This window comes from Lissotriton vulgaris, chromosome 2_1 (assembly GCF_964263255.1).
Source record: "Lissotriton vulgaris chromosome 2_1, aLisVul1.2, whole genome shotgun sequence".
Taxonomy (NCBI): Eukaryota; Metazoa; Chordata; class Amphibia; order Caudata; family Salamandridae; genus Lissotriton; species Lissotriton vulgaris.
This window is the reverse complement of record NC_141687.1, coordinates 226,360,152-226,378,189: the sequence shown is the minus strand read 5'-3', so window position 1 is coordinate 226,378,189 and position 18,038 is coordinate 226,360,152. Positions and strand designations below refer to the sequence as shown.

Genomic DNA, 18,038 nt, shown 5'->3' with positions numbered 1-18,038 from the left:
CACACCAATTTTGAAAAATAGAGTACGTTCTAGTAAATAAAACAAGATCAAAACAAAAAGTAGAACCGGCCATATGCAAGTATAAAGATTTCAGTGAAAATAGTGCCACAAAGCACCAACTGTGGATATCTGGTCCTGCTGCATTGGGACAAACTCACAAGTTCGGGCCGACTGCGATGGAGTGTGAGATAGCAACAAGGACCCAGTTAGGCCTGCTGAACAAGAGTATCTTAAATACTGGTTAGTGGAGCATTGAGAGGCCCCGCGCCGAGGATGCGTCGCTCAGCTGAGGCGATGTGTCGCTTCTGAGGATCGGTGAAGCTACGATGTAAGGTCCTGCATCATTGTCAAGGATCCAGGCGAAGATGACTTGCAATGTGAAGTCCAGCGTCGAGGATGCATTATGCTAGCGATGTGCCGGTTCCGCAGAGCTGTGTGGCTGTGATCTAAGAACCTGTGTCATCATCGAGGAGGGTCTGCATCGGGAAAATTTTGCAGAGGCTGTGGTTCTGATGTGGGCTGCGGGGTCGATGCAGAGCCCTTGCATCAAGAGGACACTCGCAGCAGAGGTGATGCATCGGTTCTAATGGCTCCACAAATGGGCTGGTAGAGCACCATTATGCCCACACTCAAGGGCCCAATACTGGGATGGCACCACGTGGTGAGGTAGGGAAGGATTAGCAAATGGCAGATTCCAGGTGCTGGTTTCAAGGTAGTTGGAGCATTCTGTCACTGAGGCTCTGGTCAGGAGGCTAGTCACTTAGCCCTTGGAGTCACTTTGGGGTCCTGGGTTTCAACAGATGCAGGTCAAGTCCTCCTCATCCAAGCAAGAGGGAAGCAGGTCAGCACAGCAGGGTAGCAGTTCCTTCAGTGCTGCAGTCCAGCCGAGTCCTTACAGCAACACAGTCCTCCTTCCTGGCAGAGTATCCACAGGTCAAGAAGTGTACTGAAAAGTTGGTGTCTGGGGTCCAATATTTATACCTTCCTTTGAAGTGGGAGAAGTTTCCAGATGTTTCCCTTTGAAGTCCTCTTGCATCCTAACTTCCCTGTGCAGCTTCCATACTAACTAGAGGAGGTATGCAGCCTTTTGTGTGGAGGCAGGACACAGCCTATTCGAGTGTAACTAGGGCTGTGTTCAGCTCTGCCCTCCCATCCTGTCAGTGATGGCCCATCCAGAACCACCTAAGCTCTCTATTTTTGTGTGGCTGTCTAGGAGGAATACACAAAGCCTAAATGTCATCTACACCCAGTCTTGTGACCCTGAGACAGCCAGGCTACAGGCACTAAATGGCTAAGACAGGAAAATCCCAACTTTGTGAAGGTGGCATCTTCAGACAAACTATAAAACTGACTGCACCATAAGATAGGATTTCTCATTACAATTCCAAAGACACCAAGCATGAACTGGTTACTTGCTCCCATTTGGAAATCACATCTTAATAAATGCAATAAGGAAACTTCAATGGCATTCTGTATAACAGATAGGCCTTGTAGTGTTGAAAAACGAAATTAAGAGTTTTTAACTACCAGGACATGTAAAACCTAAAAGTACATATCGAACTTTTTAAATATATTGCATCCTGCCCTCATGGCTGTCTAGGGTTTACCCTAGAGGTGATATATGTATTAAATAACAATTTACTTACTAACTAATCTAGCTGCAGATTCCTTCCCTTAGAAATGCCCCCAGGTGTCAGTTTGGACCCGGAGATTTTTTATGAGCAGCAAGGCCAGCCGGCTCCTCCGTAATGACGGAGGAGCGTTGCCCCACTGAGTCAGTCAGCGGAAAACAAAATGATAATATAACAATATTATTTTTTTTCTGCTGACTGACTGAGCCGAGGAGTCTGTAAAGTGCGTTTGCCGGTTTGGCCTGCCGTGTTGCACAGCTGGGTTGGAGAAACACCAGAGGCACTGTCTGAGCGGCAAACAAGGCCACTCAGACTAATCCTAACGCTGCTCTTATACTAGGAGAGCAGCATATGGATTGGGTGGGGAGATTGTGCTGGTGTATCAGGGACTGCTGAGACACCATCAGGAGTGAAGAGGAGCACCGACGCGTGGAAGGCAGGACAGGTACGTTTCCTTTTTTTATAATAAATCTCCCTTACCAGCCTCCCCCTCCCGGCCCCCCCCCCAAACCCCTCACTGGAGTTTTATGGTGGTCACCAATGTTGAGCAGTACCCCTGTGCACCGGTAGGCAGTGTTGTTTGGACCTGCGTGCCGTCGTTCATGCAGAAAGTGATGTGTGCTGTGCCTATATAGGCCCCACCCCAGCATGTTGATGTCAGTTTCTTTTGGTAACTTTCTACACCTGGAGCCGCGATGAACACTGACTACTGGTGTGAAAAGCTAGGGCCCTGAAAGGGAAATGGCCATGTCCCTAGAAATCTGTTTGCAGAGTGGGGAGAATGGGTGGGTTGGTCAAGAGTCTTTGTTATGGAAGGTAAGACATTTAGCAGCAGATGCCTTACCTTAGAATAGATACCCAAGCAAATACCTCCCCGGAGTTGGTCTGCCAAACAATTTCACACTAAAACGTTCTGCAGAACCCAAAGGGCAAAGTGCCCGTCCCCATGGGCCAGGCAGTAGTGCTTGGTAAATGTGTGTAAAGATGCCCATGTTGCTGCCTGGCATATGTCCAGGACCAGAACAACGCATGCTAACGCAGTAATCTCAGCCTTGTATCTGGTGGAATGAGCACACAAACCCTTTTTTGGATTTGCTTTTAGGCCAATGCGTAGCAGACTTTGATATAGTACGATCAATCAGGAGATGGTCCGATTCTGTACAGCCTTCCCTTTCTGGGCTTCGACATACCCCACAAAGAGCTATTCAACCACCCAGAACTTTTTTCCAGTCAAGGTAGAACCCCAATGTTCTTTTTGGGTAACACGGGTAGAGTCGCTTCTCTTTTTTAGCGGGATGAGGCGAAGCATAAAAGGTAAGCAGAGTGATGGACTGGCCTACATGAAAGGGAGTGACCACCTTCGGTAGGAAGGAAGCTCTAGTGTGAAGTACCAGTTTGTCTGGGCAGATGCTAAGGTACGGGGGCTTAGATGATAAAGCTTGGAGCTCACTGACCCTCCAGGCAGATGTTATTGCCACTAAAAAATCTGTCTTGATAGTAAGGAGCCTGAGAGGATAGTTGTGGAGCTACTTGAAAGGAGCGCACATCAGGAAAATTAAAACTACATTTAGGTTCAACAGAGACAGGGTGACGGAGGGAACAGATGTTGAAAACCATTCAAAAACCCATGCACAATAAGGGACTTGAAAAGGGATGTCTGATCAGGCAACAACAGAAATGCTGAGATGGCAGCAAGACAGCCTTTTAAAGTGCCCAAAGCAGAACCCTGCTGGGCAAGCAAGAAAATAAACAGAAGGACCTGAGAAAGGGGGGCAGAAAGGGGGTAATCCATTTTTCTGCACATTATGACACAAACCTGCCCCAACGGCAGGCATGTACCATCTAGGGGGAGGGACACCTGCCTGTGAAGATGTCAATACAGACTTGGGACAGAAAGTTGAAAGCTGTCAACTGTCGCCACTCAATCTACACACGTGAAGGTGGAGCATTGACAGGTGCAGGTGGAGAACCCACCCCTGCTGCTGCAATAGTAGATCCTCCGGAAGATACAGCCTGATTAGAGAACCAATCGCCATTATCAACAGCTCTGGATACCCAAATATCTGGGCCCAGTTCAGAGCCACAAGGATAACTTGGACCCGGTTGTCCCTGATCTTCTTGAGAACTCAGGGTAGGAGTGGTATTAGCGAACAAGTATCTTACCTTTGGTAATGCCTTATCTGATACAAACTCTTTGCATCTGCAGATTACTTACCTTAAAATCGTCCCCAGGCATAGGACTACATCTGGAAATATTTCGTGAGCACGACCCCTGCAAGCTTGAAGGGGGTGTCATTCGGGCCTGTGTGGCATCGTCAGAAGTGATATGCGCGGGGCCTATAAGGGCGCCACCCCAGAGGGCTGACAACAGTTTCATTTTGCGACTTTGTACGCAAGGAGCGGGAAGCCACAATGAACATTGATTACTGGTGTGTAAAACTAGGGCCTCGAAACGAGAAAGCCCTGTCCCTAGAAAGCCGTTCGAAGAGCGGGGAGGATGATTGGGTTGGTAAGGCAAGTTCTTTTTCATCTGATAGAGACTTCTATTCACCAAAGCAATACCTCCTGGAGGAAAGTCTGCAAAACTGTTTCATGCTAAAAAGTTCGAGCAAAGTCCTAACTGGACGGACCCGACTGTCCGGGCAGCAGTGCTTGATGGACATGTGCAGAGAAGCCCACATTACTGCCTGGCAGATGTCCAGGACCGGAACTACGAGTGCTAACGCAATAGTGGCACCCTTGGCTCCGGTGGAATAAGCAAAGCACGATCCAATGAGAGATGATCCGTTTCTGCATGGCCTTTCCTTTCTTCGCTCCGACATATCCCACAAAGAGTTGCTCGTCCATGCTGAACTCTTTCTTGCGGTCAAGGTAAAATGACAAAGCTATTTTTCGGTCCAGGCAGTGGAGACGTACAAGTTACTTACCTTGGGTAACGAAGTATCTGGTAGAGAAGATTCTAGCCGCAGATTCTTTTACATAGAATTATCCCCAGGCGTGAGACTGGATCCGGAAAATGTTTCTTTTCACAGCATCTCTGCGCTTCCGTGAGCGGTACCGCGTGACTACACCCTGACGTCGTCCGCGGGCGAGACATCAGAGAGGTCACGTAAGCCGCACCCCAGCGTGCTGACATCAGTTTTCGTTGGAGAAGTTTTCTGCGCCACAACGCGGAGCCATCACAAATAAAAAACTGTGGGAATATGGGAACAGTGTGCGGAACCGCAGATAAACAGACAGAAAGGAACGAATGGAGGGGAACAGCCCATACAGGAAAGTGCCAGGAACCATGTCAACGAAAGTCATAGAAGGGAAGAGCACAGCCACTGCAAGCAACCCTGCAAACAACTACAACATTCCCCCTGTAGACAGGAAAAGCATATGAAGAACTGTGCTGCAGACCAAAGAAACCTGCAACCACAGTCCATTAACAGTGAAGGACAGAAGAGTAACGACAATATACCCCAAGACAACACCACCCAGGACAGTTGCGTCCCTTGAAAAAAGCCAAGGCTAATACTCAGCCAAGAGACCCCAACTCAGAGGACTGCACATAAGTCAGAAACTCCAAACAAGGAAAAGGGAGGGGGAAATATGAGAAAGCCCCATACTGGAAACACCAGAGTATAGGGACGCAGGAGCATCCATGCACCTATCAGTCCAGCACCGGAAAGGAGGAATGATGCAAACCCACCAAACAAGCATCCCGCTAGGGAGGAATGAAATAGGCACTTGCAGAAGGCAAAGCACCCAGAGACAGGTGACTGCAGAAGAGCAAGCTAAGGGCTCTAGCAGAACGGGGAGGAAGGGTGGGTCGTGAAGGAATCTGCGGCTAGAATCGTCTCTACCAGATATATCATTTCCGAAGGTAAGTAACTTGTACATCTGATAGAGACTACTAGCCGCATATTCCTTCATGTAGAATAGATACCCTAGCCATACCCACGGGGAAGGAGGATCTGCGAGAGGATCTTATCAGCCTGAAAATAATAGAGGGTCCTATAGGGGACGAGTCCAACGGACAGGGCGAGGAGCCCTGTCTCCCCAGGCAAGGGGAACCCTTACAGTCAGAACACCACCGATCCCAAGGGGGATGCGGAAAGAAGAAGAAGAAGAAGAAAGAAGGGAAAGCCCATTCACACTCCGCAGAGGGAACAGGGGCAAGGCCAGGAAGACCGGGCAGGGTGCGCCTGAAAGAGGGAGGAATAGAAATCCATCTAAGCCCCCAAAACAGAGAGCCAGAAGGCGAAGAAGAAGATCCCGGACACAACTCAGGAAGGGGTCCGCACACATGACACAAAAAGAGGTGGAACCAGAGCCATGACGTCAAACCGCAGATGGCAGGGCAGACTAGGCTACAGCGCTGCTACCTCGGAGAAGGATACCCCAGGGCGCCGCCAAAGGTATTTCAACCACCTAGAAGGGATTGCACCTGCAACGTACTTAAACACCAGGGAGAGCAGAGGCTCGAAGGCGACCACAACTTCCAAGCACAGAAAAACCTATATAACAGTTACCACCACCCCACCTGGGGTATGCTAGTCCCAAACATAGAACCCTCTTAGGAAGAGACTTCGGTATCAGAGGACAACAGAAAGAACTGCTGGAAAAAAGCCCTGCAGAAGCAGCCCTATCAAGCAGCCAAGAGCAAACGACAGAAGGCCTAACCTAAGGGCCAATTTGGTGCAGATAAACCAAGCAAAAAGACACAGCAAAAAGGGCCGTCCAGCAACCAATAGAGACACAGTCCGAATAAAAGAGGACTCATAGGCACATGAATCACACAGCTCACACAACTGTGGTGACCCGCCCCAATGAAAGAACATTGCCCAAGAACCGGATACACCTACAGTCACTGAGGGGGAAGAGGGGGAGGAGGAGGAGAAGGATGAGGAGGAGAAGGACAAAGCCCTGCGAAGAACCTCTGGATGGCCGAGTTTGCCAGCACGTGGAACAGAAGAGTGCCATCAAAGGGAAGATCCACCAGCCGTTCCTGAACATTCTCCAGGAACACACTGTCCCGGAGCCAAGCATGGCGGCGAAGGGCAACCGAAGACGCCATGGTATGACCAAGCACCTCCGAGATGTCCAGGACGGAGCGAAGAATAAACGCCGCCAGCTTCCGGCCATCTAACGCATGGTGCCGTAAATCCACACTAGCACCCTCCTGAGAAGCTACAGATCCAAGGGACTCTGCCGAGTCCCACAAGCAAGAGGTGGCCCTTGCCAACACACAAACTGTTAAGGGATCGCAGAGCCACACAGGTCGAGGCGAACATATTGCACCCCCAAGAATTCAGCCAACAGGCCTCCCGCGATGGTGGAGACAATAGCGACGGCAGGGAGGTAAAGGTGGTCCGCAAAAGTGGCCCACTGGCAGAGGGGTGGAGGGCAAGGCACACCGGTTCACGCGGCCCTGGAAGGTGCCGGTGCAGAAGGTGTTGGGGCACCGGATCCCCTGTGGCGGGGCGCCCCCAAGCTCCCATCAGAGAAGAACAGATCAAACCTTCAAAAGGAAGCAGCAGCTCCCTCCAACCAGAGCCCTGGTGAGGAACCTCCAAAAGATGGTCCGCTGGGAAATGAGCAGCCAGATCACCCAGGTGCAGAATTCCCACAGCCGTGGAAACAGCGCAAGCGAAGAATGCACCCGCCTCCATGGGGCCCTGTGGTGGAGAAAGCAGCTCCTCTGTCAGCGACGGCTGCAAGCTAAGGCGGCCATCCCCTAGGCCAATCAGAGTGAGGAATGGCCAGGTCCGGAAGGGGGAAAGAGGAACCGAGGAATGAGGGACCCGTGGTTCCTCTGGCGAAAACCGCGGCCGTGTTGAGGAGCTGGGCTTGGATGACGCCGGGGAAAAAGCCACGACACGGTGGCCCGTCTCTGGCGAGGAGAATACCAGCAAGCACCCAACCTCCAGGGAAGAGGGAAAGTCCGAAGACGAATCCAATACCTGACGCCTGTCCGGTGCCGTAGAATCTGCAACCTGGAGCAGGGCGCCATCGCTGTCCAGCGGCACCGGAGACTCCAGACAGGCCCCCGCCACATCACACCGCGACCGGGGCGGGACCGGAGCGAGGCGGCTAAGGGACGGTGCCAGAACGGCTCCGGCTCGACCTCCAACAAGGCAGCCGCCTGCGTGGAGGGACGACGAGCACCCGGGGCTGGGAAGAAACCCCCGCCAGCCTCGACCCATAGGTGGGTGAGGGGGGCCCGCCAAACCCCCTGGCGGCGCCAGGGCCCGACTCTACATGCGCAGAGGGACGAGAGGGGCCCGGGCAGTGACAGAGAGACTACCGCCAGCCTCGACTCACAAGGGAACGAGAGGGGTCTGCCGACCCCTGATGCGCCGTCAAGGCCGACTCTACCTCCGATAAGGGGCTGCCTGTGCGGAGGAACGAGAGGGACGAGGGGTCCCTCGCCAGCCTCAACCCATGACGGGACCCCTGTGGCGTTGCCAGGGCCAGCAGCTGCCTGTGCCGGAGCGGCGTCACCTCGCCCTTAGACAGGACCACCTTGTTAAGTGCAGAGAGGGGCTCGGGGATGTGACCTGAGCCCCAGCGACCTCCCGCGACACCACAGGGACTCCCGTAAGAGTTTGCGGCAAAGCCGGGGCGCCGTGGTACGAAGGAGGGACCCCCAAAGGGCCGCAACCCAACGGCACCACATCTTCCAAGCCTGGAGCCGAACCAGTCGGTGCCAAACCCGCCGGCGAAGCCGCGGAAGACCCCGCACCGCGCAAGGGATCCGCTGATGTCCCAGGATGGGAAGGAGGAGCAGCCAGCGAGGCCTGCAAAGCCACCGCATATGCCTCCATCTGGGCTCTCGACGCCCCATCACCGCGAAATGGTGGATAGGGGGACGACACGTGGGCCGCATCACTTGCGTAGAGCCCATGCCCTCAACAGGCTGGAAACCAGCCCTCGGAGACAAACTGTGACACTTACCGACCGGGAAGCGACACTCTTGTGGCACAGGAGAGGGATGAGTGCAGCGGGGATGACAACCGCTTCGGAAACCTTCTGCAGAAGCTGATGGAGGTGCTGGCGCCAAGAGAAGCTTCATCCGGCGTTCCCGCCGCGACTTCGGCTTCAACCGTTGGCACGCCTCGCAGTCAGTGTAGCCCTGATGTTCCCCCAAACACAACATGCAAATGAGGTGAGGGTTTGTCGCCGTCATCAGGTGTTCACAAGACGAACACGTTTTAAAGCCCGAAGGCATCCGCACATTGTTCCCCAAGTCACTATGCAATAGCGAAGGGAAAGGCCCAAACAGGCCTAGAGCTCAAACCGGATCCGCGTTGCACACGGAAAAGGAAAAAACTGATGTCAACGCGTCGAGGTGAGGCTTATGTGACCTCGCTGACATCACACCCACGGATGACGTCAGGGCGGAGTCACGCGGTACCGCCCCAGGTGCACAGAGATGCTGGGAAAAGAAAAGTTTTCCTGAAGCTCATTGACCATCCGTGCAAATGTTATTGCCACCAGGAAGGCCGTCTTGATGGTAAGGAGCCAGAGAGGACAGTTGTGCCACAGTGACTCAAAGGGAGCGCACATCAGAAAAGTGAGTACTAGATTAAGGTTCCACTGAGGCAGGAAGAAGGGTTAAAGTGGAAATGTGTTGCAGACCTTTCAAAAACCTATTTAGAACAGGAGATTTGAATAGGGAAGGCTGATCTAGCACCCACAGAAAGGATGGGATGGCAGAAAGATAGCCCTTCAAGGTACCCAAAGCAAGGCAAGAAAAATCAGGACTGGAGAGTGGGGAGCCGAAAGAGGGTCAACGGTTTCTCAGCACACCATGCCGCAAACGTGTCCCAACGGCAAGCGTATATGGTTTTGGTGGAGGAATGCCTGGCTGCTAAGATAATATTGGAGACTTCGGGCGGAAGGTCATAAGCTGTCAACAGTGGCCGCTCAATCACCAAAGCATGAAGGGGAAGCGTTGGCAGGTTCAGGTGAAGAACCTCCCCATCTGCTGCGACAGAAGATCTTCACGATGGGGAAGCCTGATGGGAGGACCGATGGCCATACTCAACAGCTAAGGATACCAGTCTCTGAGCCTAGTTTGAAGCCACAAGGATGACTTGGACTCAGTTGTTCCTATCTTCTTGAGAACTCTGGGTAGGAGTGGTATGGGTGGAAAGGCATACAGGAGGCCTAACCTCCACTCGAGACGAAATGCATCTCTGAGCGAGAGCCACACTGGAAAATCCAGCGAGCAAAACTGCTGACATTGCACATTCTTGATGATGGTGAACAGATATAACCAAGGCTCTCCCCACTGCTAAAAGAGATCTTGCACCACCTCTAGATGAAGACACCACTCATGATCTGCTAGGCATCTGTGGCTGAGTTTGTCTGCCCGGGTGTTCAGAGAGCCCGTCAGGTGTTAAACCACCAGGGATATGCCCTGACATTCTAGCCATGTAGAGAGGCGCAGGGCTTCTTTTGATAAACTGTCCACGACCACACTCCGCCTAGTTTATTGCTGTACCACATGGCAGTGGTGTTGTCTGTGAACACATGCACTTCCATTGATGGCGGGTAGAAAGGCTTTTTAATGCCAGCCGGATCGCCCGGAGGTACAGAAGGTTGAAGTGGAGTCAGGATTCCACCAGAGACTAGAGGACTCTGATCTCCACCTCTCCAATGTGGCCGCTCCATCCCAGCAGTGACGCATTTTTCACCACTGTCAGATCTGGATGGTGGAAGGGACAGGGGGCTCCCGCTGACCCAATCGCGGTTTATCAGTCACCACTGCAGATACTTTTCAGTTCCCTTAGATATCTGGACCATGTCGGTGTGGGAGGGGAGGTTTGATATACAGGTGAGGAGGCTGTAAGTATTTGCCAAAAGGTCGATTTTTATTGTCAGAAGTAACAAGAGTTTATGACTCAATAAGTGTCCCTTTCGGTTCCTCTTCGGATGTACGCCTGGTTGAGCTGAAGGGGGCAGTAGAAGGCGATGTTCCCGGCTTCTCTTCTTGAGGGTCAAGGTGTTCACCCCGGAGGCTCATAGGAGAAGAGAAGAAGGAGCCGTCAGAATTGAGCTTTCTAGTTACTTGTGTGTTTTTAAGCCCGACACCACACCACAAAGTGCTTAAGAAGATTCTCTTGGTGTGGGAAATAATCTTTGTTTAGTGCCTAGGGAACCTATTGTTGTGATGATTGGGGAAAGGACATATCAAAAGATTTCTGGTTTATTATAAGTCATAAACCCCCCCCAGTCTCCTTTCATATAATCCCTGTGAGAAGTTGGCCTGATATGCAGTGCTCACTATTCTAGTGATCACTATGTATCATACCAACGACCCTTATTGATGATTGGTTGTAAGTCAACCTTATAGACCAGCTATCCTAGTAGCATGGACAAGAGCAGTCTTTAGGCTAAACTCTAGAGGGCGTGTTAAGCCAGCTGTTATACCATCACATATACCCCTTGAACACCAAGTGAAAGGACACCACACAAGTTGTTATGAAAATAAAAGGATATTTATTTATAACACAACAGCCCTGGACTCTTTATGAGGACAGGGCGCTAAGCACAATACAAAACTCTTAAAGGAATACTGAAAGTCGCACAATTTACACAAATGCCCGAGGGGCACGAAAAACCATATACTATGGAAGTGGAATGCGAAATTACTAGCAGGTAAATACTACTCTCAGAGACTTTAGAAACGCTAGGCCTACAATGCTGAACCCTTAGATTAGAAGCAGGAGGCCTAGGGACGTCGTGTGCAGAGTGGAAACTCTCACGCGTAATGCGGGACAAAGTCTATGGATACTAGTAAATGCAAAAGTTAGTGTTCTCGGGCGAACCCGACTAGGTAGGTCAAAAACGAAAGTGGATCTAGACACTTAGAGAGTGGATCTACGCTGGAGCACCGTGGTACTCGGTTTACCTAGCCCAGGGGCTGCGGCTGCATAGGGTTCAAGTGTCATCGGGAATCCTCGTGGACGAACCAGGAGCCTGAAGTGGAAGTTGCTGGCAGGCGACCAGTGAAAATGTTCCGGGCTGATCCAAGGACTGGATCAGTTGAAGAAGAGTACCTGTAAGCAGAGGGGACCAAGTTCTGAATCACTAGCCAGTGATTAGGTGGGCACCAGGATGGCACCGGACGAGGTCACTCAGCCAGGCGAAGAGGTGACACTGGATTCTGCTGCTGCACGAACCAGGGCGCTGATGTCGACCAGGCTGGAGGTCTGCGAGCTGTCCCACGTAGGATGTCTGCTGCTGGCGATGCTGGATCCGGTGAAGGAGGCAACAAGCCTTGGCTACGGCAAGCCCACGTGGCGACACAAAATGGCGTCTTGAGTGGACCAGGAGGGTCCGAGGAGAGTCCCCTTCAGGAGGAGACTAGGGCCAGTCTAGAGGAGCTAGACCAGCGGTGAAACAAACGTAGGACGTCGTCTGGAGGGTCACTAGCCAACGGGCAATTGACCGGACAACGTGGCAAGCAACACAGGAGCAAAAGGGCCCCACGCAGATCTGGTGGATGCTGGGGGGCTGGACTTCGATGCTCGTGCTGCTTGGGGTTGGGGCTTCTCTTACCCGAGTGCACCCACTCGAGGGTCCCTCGGCGGTCGTGCTGGATCAGTGTCGTGCAGGTTCTGATGATAGCCGGTTCCTCTGGTCTCGTGGCACCCACGGTTCTCAGCTGTGCAGTAGAGGCAGGTAGAGGTCAGAGATGGCAGGGAGTCCGGGTCTCGTCGTGCTGGTCGGTCTGGTTCTGGAGGAAGGACGTGCAGCAAACCGCAAGATACTTAGTTGGTGCCTGCTGATGCAGGGTGACTACTCCTTAGTCACAAGGGAGAAATCTTGAGAAGAAGTCGAGAGTTTTAGGATTCAAAGATGATCTAATTTGGAAGGGTCCCGCTCCTACCTTCATTCTAAAGAAAGGGGCTGGCACGCGACTAGGTCCTGCCCATGGGTGGGACCAGGAGGGGGGGGGGGTGGTTACACCCCTCTCCCCTGTCCGGACTTTCCCCAGCTCAGGGGCTGGTGTGCCCCTGGAACTGGTTCAAGCCGGCATATGCACAGTGAGCACCGGGGTGCCACTTGCAGTCACCTTCCTCTCAGCCCTGCCTACCTGGGATACACAAAACCCTGTCTGGGATGGTGCTAGCACCGCCCCTGACAGGAAACCCTTTGTCCAAGCTCTCCTCGCTGGAAGGACTCCCAGCAGCAGGAGGTCAGACTTGTGTCTGTGGTGGCAGCATCCATTTTGTGATGCTGAGGCTCGAGTTAACTTTAACCGGGGTTCACAGTTACATACATGTCGTGTCCCTCTAGAAGGGTGGAATGCTAACCCCGTCGCCAGAATTGGCGAGGGGTTAGTATTCCAATTTGTATGACACCTTACTCGACATGTTTTGATAAAGCGATACCAAAGTTGGCAAATAACCGCAAGGATTATAATGCACTTAAGAGTATATGGTACGCGTTATCATGGAACAGCTATTAGGACTTGGTTCCGCAAGCTGCAAACGGGCTCAGCTCATGCCAGAGCACCATCTCACATGATTCCAAGCACTCTGCCTTCAGGATTGTTAAGGCCTGCCATAGGAGTGACTGATAGGAATACATGTGTCCATTTTAGGGTTAGATATAGGTATACTATATCTAAAGCAAAGGGTGATTACACCACCTCGCCCCAGCTGTCGTGCAGCCAGTTGTGTCAGATTTGGATGGCCAGCCAGGGGTGGCATAATACATGCTGCAGCCCCTGGTAGGCCCTGGGTGCACCTATGCCCTGGGTACCTAAGGTACACTGTACAGGGACTGATAAGGTGACTCAGTATCCAATTGGTAAATGCACCTAAGGTACATGGAATCCATTTTACAGAGAGAGCAGTAGGCCTGGGGCCCTGAATAGCAGGGTCCCAGGTCAACTAAGTCGGAAAACCAGCAAAACACCAGGCAAAAAGTTGGGGGTAACCATAGTCAGGTATCCACCCTCCTACAATCCCAACATACAGTTAATTGCCAAAGGTGTACCCTCTTTGTTCCAATAAACAACTAAACACAGCTTCAAAGTCCAAGGTAGCCTTTATGCCCGCTTGGTTTGGAAAATGTAACAAAACACAGCTTCAGGAGCTAATGCATCTCTTAGGTGTCTCACTCGACATACAGGTTCCGGCTACCCTTTTCAGAGCCCCCCTATCAGTATCTACAGAGCACGAGTAGTTAGATAACAAGACCTCTCTGTTCTGACCCGTAACCCTTTTTACTTCACTACCCTCTTCCCTCCTACCACCCTCCAGTTCCTCAAAGACGCTGCCACTCTCTGGCTGTGCCGCAACTCTCCTGAGTTACAGCAGCTCTCTCGCATCCTCCGGCGGACTCCACCAATCTTCACACCACCGCTCGTCCTGGTCGACGTCTTTCGTGGCGTCTTTACTCCTGGGTTCTCCTTCGGTCTTCTGCCGCCAGGGTTCTTCGTCTTCTGACACCGTCCCTGCTCCTTTCGCGCCACCGGTATGACCTGCCTCCTCTCTCTGTTTGCGTCCTTTCATTGGATCCTGGAAAGTGCTTCCTGTGTCACGCCCGTCAACTTCCGGGTCATTGTCGGCTCCTCGCGGTGGGGAAACAGAACAGCGGCATGGATTTTGTTCTGTCACAGGATCCTGTCGATGTCGTTGGCAGAGAGGCCCCTGATTTGCGACGGGTAGATCCGCCCATGACGCCCCCTTGCTGTCCTTCTACTAGGGTTCAATTCTTGGGGAAACCTGGATAGGTAGTCCACATTGCCTTGTTCACTTCCTTTCCTGTGTTGGGTTCGGAATAGGCAGGGTTGTAAGGAAAGGAACCATCTGAGGACTCTCTTGTTATGACCCTTGTTCCTAGTTAACCACTCAAGTGGGGCATGGTCTGTATACAACGTAAACTCTCTACCTTCGAGGTAATACCGCAAGGTATCTATGGCCCATTTATTGGCTAATGCTTTCTTCTCTATAGTGGTGTCATTTTTTTCTCTGGGAAAAAGTTTACGACTGATATACAATATGGGTTTTCCCCCCTGAGATGTTTCCTGGGACAGAACAGCTCCTAATCCCTGATCCTAAGGTCTGTTTGTAAGATAAATGGGAGAGAATAGTCCAGACTGGTCAATACTGTATCTGAGGTTAGGGACGTTTTCAGGGACTCAAAGGCACGCAAGACCTCCGGGGAGGGAAGTCGGAGTATTTCTTCCGTTTTCACGTTTTCTGTAGCAAATTCGTCAAGGGGGTTGCAGTTTGTGAGAACCTAGGGATGAACCGACGGTAATAACCGAGCAAACCTAGAAAAGCTCTTAAGTCCCCCTTGGAGCGAGGAAAGGGAATCTGGGAAATAGTGGTTAGTTTAGAGACTTGAGGTCTTATAACCCCCTCCCCGAACAAATACCCCAAGTACCTAACGGTTTGGGCTGCTAGATGGCTTTTCGCAGGATTTATCTTAAGACCGTGTTGTCCCAAGGTCTGTACCAAACTGGATAAATGTAAGAGGTGCTGTTCCCATGTATGGCTATAGATGATACTGTTATCAATGTAAGCACCTGCATATCTCTCGTGAGGTTGCAACAATATATTCATGGCCCTCTGGAACGTCGGTGGGGCCCCATGCAACCCAAAGGGTAGCACTTTAAACTGATACAACCCATCAGGGGTGGAGAAGGCTGTTTTTTCTCGGTACTGTGCCCTAAAGGATATCTGCCAAAAGCCTTTGCATGAATCTAGTGTGCTGATGTATTTAGCCCTACCTATCCTTTCAAACATTTCATCAACCCGAGGGAGGGGATAGGTGTCAAATTCTGAAATCTTATTGACCTCTCTGAAATCGATGCAAAATCGCACCGACCCATCTGGTTTGGGTACCAGTACAATAGGCGAGTTACACTCCCTGATGGAGGGTTCAATTACGTCCATTTGCAATTTTTTTTTTATTTCTTCCCTTATAGTTTGTCGCCGAGCCTCAGCAATACGATAGGGTCTTAGGCAAACCTGTTTCCCAACAGGGGTTTTGATAGTTTGTTCAATAAGGGCCGTCCTGCCCGGAGTTATAGGGAAAGTGTTCTGTAGGGGCTGTAAAACCTGTGACAGGCTGTCTCGTAGTGCGGGAGGTAACTCCGGATCAACACATTGGTCAAACAAGGGTGTCTGAACCTCCGCCATATTGACAGTTACCGGTAAGGGACCCTCCCACTTCTTTAATAGGTTGATGTGATACACTTGAGAGGTGTGTCTGACCCAATCTGTTTCTATGCGGTAGGTTACAGGAGTTACCTATTCAACTATGGTATATGGACCCTGCCACTGTCCCAGCAACTTGTGATCCGAGGAGGCCATAATAAGTAATACCGAATCCCCCACTTGCAGTGTCCTAGTTTTAGTCCCTTTATCATATTGAGCCACCTGGGCTTCCTCTAAGTTGTTACGTACAATAGCCCTGATTTGTCCAAGGTGAGTACGTAAATTGGACACATACTCAGTCAGGGGTTTAGAATCGTTGGGTTCTGATTCCCATTTTTCTTGGGCCATTTCCAACAAGGTACGTGGCTTGTGACCATACAATAATTCAAAAGGCGAATAGCCGGTGCTTTTTTGCTCTTTGCATCGGATAGCAAATAAGGCCAACGGAAACATGTCTTCCCATTTCCAGGATTCCAGGGCTAACAGTTTTTAAGCGTCTTGATGGTGGCATTATACCTCTCAACTAATCCGTCTGCGGATGATATGTAGACGTGCGGATTTTTTTTACCCCTAACTGTGTACATACTTGTTTCATTACTCAGGACACGAAGGGTGTGCCCTGATCGTTCAGAATCTCCTTTGGGAACCATACTCTCGAAAAGACAGTGATCATGGCTTTTGCTATATTGGCTGTATCGCTTCGTCTCAACGGTATAGCTTCGGGGAAACAAGTGGCGTAGTCCACCATAACGAGGACATATTGACACCCGCTGCGGGAAGACAATAAAGGTCCTATTATATCCATGCCTACCCTACGAAATGGCTCTTCTATAATTGGGAGGGGTTGTAGGGGTACTCTAGGAGGATGATATCTGCTGTTTCTTTGACACACCGGACATTCCCTACAGTACCTCCTTACTTGCTGGTATATTCCGGGCCAATAGAACTGCTCTAGGATCTGTTTTTCTGTTTTATCTGCCCCAAAATGTCCTCCTAACAGGTGGCTGTGAGCGAAGTAAAACACCTTCTCCCTAAAAGGACCGGGAATCAGTAATTGGTCATTTTGAGCGGCGTTCCCTTTTCTGTACAACAACCCATTTCTCTTGAAGAAGTAAGGACCTACGTGTTGGATTTCTTCGTCCTCTAGTGTTTTCCTCCAAGCCTCGTGTGCAGCTGGATCTTCTTGCTGGGCCGCAAGGAAACTTATATCCGTTTCCCAGGGATTCTCGTCTGGCATTACAGGCAATACCACTTAATTCTTCGCTTTCTCGGCTCTCCGTTGTTTTCTGCTTTTCCCGACTTTAGCAGGGGGGGGGGGGGGGGGGGGGGGGCATTCTTTCTCATCATCTTTAGAAAAAGGGGCATTGGACCACCATTCCTCCTCCTTGGATCGGGTGTCATGTAATAAGTCTTTCAACTTTGGGTAATCAATACCTAATATTGCTTGTTCCGGCAAGCGAGGTATCAAACCGACCGTGAGGGTAGTCCCGGGATCACGGGGATGTTGAATTTGTACCTGTGTGGTGGGATAAGGCTTCGTATCACCCTGTACACAACGGATGGCTACAGCTCCGTCAATGGGACCGATATTAGGACCAAGGTCTTGAGGTCAGACCACACTGTGCCTACACCTCGTATCTGCCAGAGCTGTTACTGGTTATCCGTTCACGGATACCGTACAATGATAAGGAGGTGGTGTCTTTTCAGAGGATGAACAATAATAGTTACGGGCCATTCCTATTTCCTTAGGTTCCTCTTTTTGGGGAAAGAATCTTGCAATGTGTCCCATCCCTCCACACTGAAAACATTGAGGACCCATCACCGGAGGTCGGACAATGGGTGTCCCAGGTATAATGGTCACGGGTTCCGGTTTCTTAATCAGCGGGGGTCGGTGAGGGCGATGTGATCCGGGGCCTCCAGTTTTCACTATGGTGTCCTTTCGCCCTTTTTGAAACTCTTGTGCTCTGTTATAAGCACTGCCGATTTCTACTGCGGTTTCAAGGGTCAGGTTAGCTTGTCGACGTACCCACTTTTGGATAGGAGGATGTAAAGATGTCAAACACTGCTCCAAATATATTTTGGCCATGATTCCGTCCTTATCTGGTGTACCTGGTTTTGAACCAATGGTCGGCCATATCTTTTACCCTAAAGTACAGAGCTCTGGGTGTCTTCCCTGGGGTCCTTCCTTCATCTGTCGGAGTTTCAGTCGATAAGTCTCATCATCAACACACAACCT

At 51.0% G+C, this 18,038-nt stretch overlaps 1 protein-coding gene across 1 annotated transcript in view; it reads right to left on the bottom strand.

Moving 5' to 3' along the window:
- ZZEF1 (zinc finger ZZ-type and EF-hand domain containing 1) overlaps nt 1–18,038 on the bottom strand; it is a 1,733,356-nt gene that overhangs the window by 89,135 nt on the left and 1,626,183 nt on the right. The window lies entirely within an intron of this gene.